Source organism: Otolemur garnettii, unplaced genomic scaffold, assembly GCF_000181295.1.
Source record: "Otolemur garnettii isolate 467f Iridium unplaced genomic scaffold, OtoGar3 scaffold00159, whole genome shotgun sequence".
NCBI classification, from domain to species: domain Eukaryota; kingdom Metazoa; phylum Chordata; class Mammalia; order Primates; family Galagidae; genus Otolemur; species Otolemur garnettii.
In genome coordinates, this window is record NW_003852554.1 from 176,946 (window position 1) to 179,441 (window position 2,496).

Sequence of the window (2,496 nt, forward strand, 5' to 3'; positions counted from 1 at the left end):
GGTCTGGGCTGGGGATTCGAACCCGCCACCTTAGGTGTACGTGGCTGGCGCCTTAGCCGGTTGAGCTATAGGCGCCGAGCCCTCAGCTTCTTAAAGAGCTGGGACTACAGGTTCCTGCCACAATGCCTGGCTAATTTTTCTATTTTTAGTAGAGACGGGTCTCACTCTTGGTCAGGCTAATCTTAAACGCCTGAGCTCAAGCAATCCACCCACCTCGGCCTCTCAGAGTGCTAGGATTCCAGGTGTGAACCACCTTGTGGGCCTGATTCCCTTGTCTTAAATCGCCTCTAACTAGATGGTATAATGTGTCCAAATTCTGTGTGTTTGTTGTGTAAATTCTGCGTGGTCCTCTGTGAGTTTTTTCCTGAATGCATTTGGCATATTGCAATGCTCAAAAATGTGATTATCTTTGTTGCATCAGCATAATCAGGCCTGGTACATTCTGCCATAGCTTTTTCGCAGGTTTCATCATCCAGTACTATTTTCGGTTCACAAAGGACTTAAACAACATATCCAAGAATAGACTTCAAGTCACTAATGTAAAGACTGAACTTCAAGGCACTGTGGGTTTAGTCAGCACATGCTCTGATTTCCTTAGCATAAAAAGTTAAACTACCAGATACACAGAAAGAAGAAAAAAGCAAAAATAAGCCTCCGTGGCTAGGAGCACATAAAGAACGCCACACGCAGGAGTGGAGGTGGGTGACGCAGAGGTGCACCTAGTGCAGGGAGCTTGGGACAAATACTTCATGCCTCTGGGTCTCGGTTTCTCCCAATTTCAAATGGGATAATAATTCGGGGGGGGGGGCGGAATTCGAGAGTTTAGAGGTCCTGGAGCATCTGCAGCCACTACGTAAACGACTAAGAGATGGAGAAGGGGGAGGGGCGCGGAACAGCAGGGAGCAGTGAGGAGCTTACTGTCTCCATGGTAACGCACAGCAGCGGGCAGAGAAGGCGGGGTTTGGGAGCCCTGAGCTGGAGGTTCAGAAGATGGAGGTTTCACAAAGCAGCTCCCTCCTCTCTCGAGAAAAACCTCCTTGGAGAGGCGACTGTCCGCGCTGAAACTGCTCTCTGCACTAGACCGGGCAGTGATTTCTCATGCTTGACTAAGCAAATCAGCCACATCCACACTGTAGTGTAACTGTCTGTTTAACCTATCAGTCTTCTCCTGGTTGCCCAAGAGTTCCCTGAGGGCGGCAATTAGGAATGATTCTTTCTTTGTTCCTAGAGCTCATGGCTAGACCTGGCACACAAAAGATATGAAGAACGTGTTGGTTGAATGACCATGGTTGGCAGTGGGGCTAGTGAATGGTCTACACGTCCAAACTCGTGAAACCACAAGCGGTGCTCTCTTCAAACCTGAAAGTTAACCTTATGGAACACTTCCTCCCCCTCTTTTGAGGCCCTCCAAGTATTGCCACGGTCCGTTAAGGTCAAATTCAATCCCTTCTTTCTCCATGCAGGTTTCTAGACTCTTTTCTCCTGCTTTAGAATCTCTGCAACGCTAATGGTCCCTACTCCACATCTTCGGCATTTGCTGGAGAGCTCTCTCTGATTGCTCCCTGGGGGTTTGAGGGGAACCTACTCTTCATCCCTTGTCAGGGGTCTACAAGACCCTGGAGCTGTCCAGTTGATCTGTTCTGGTCACTCAGCAGAACTAGCAAGTTCAGCCAAATTAAAGTGAAGGTAAGATAAGGGGAAGTGGAAATAAAGCAGCCGGGACTCCAATGCAGCAGAGGGGGGAAAAGTCACAATTTATTTAACATAAACCGTGGGGGCCGGGCACAGTGGCTCACACCTGGAATCCTAGCACTCTGGGAGGTGAAGGCACTCGGATGGCCTGAGCTCAGGAGTTTGAGACCAGCCTGAGCTAGAGCAAGACCCCATCTCTAAAAATAACTGAGTGTTATAGCAGCGCCTGTAGTCCCAGCTACTCGGGAGGCTGAGGCAAGAGAATCGCTTAAGCCCAAAAGTTGGAGGTTGCTGTGAGCTATGACTCTACGGCACTCTAGGCTGGGGTAACAGAGTGAGACTCTGTCTAAAAAAAGTTAATAAAGGCTCGGCATCCATACCACAGTGGTTACAGCACTGGCCATGTGCACCGAGGCTAACAGGTTCGAGCTTGGTTCAGGCCTGCTAAACAACAACGACAACTGCAACGAGAAAATAGCCAGGCCTTGTGGAGGGTCCCTGTAGTCCCAGGTACTTGGGAGGCTCTTGAGGCAAGAGAATCGCTTAAGCCCAAGAGTTTGAGGTTACTGTGAGCTATAACACGACAGCACTCTACTGAGGGCAACATCATGAAACTCTGTCTTAAAAAAAAAGTAATAGGCTCGACGCCTATAGCTCAACTGGCTAAGGTGCCAGCCACGTACACCTAAGGTGGCGGGCCCGAATCCTCAGCCCGGACTCGCCAAAACAACAATGACGGCTGCAACCAAAAAATAGCCGGGCGTTGTGGCGGGCGCCTGTGGTCCCAGCTACTTGGGAGGCGGA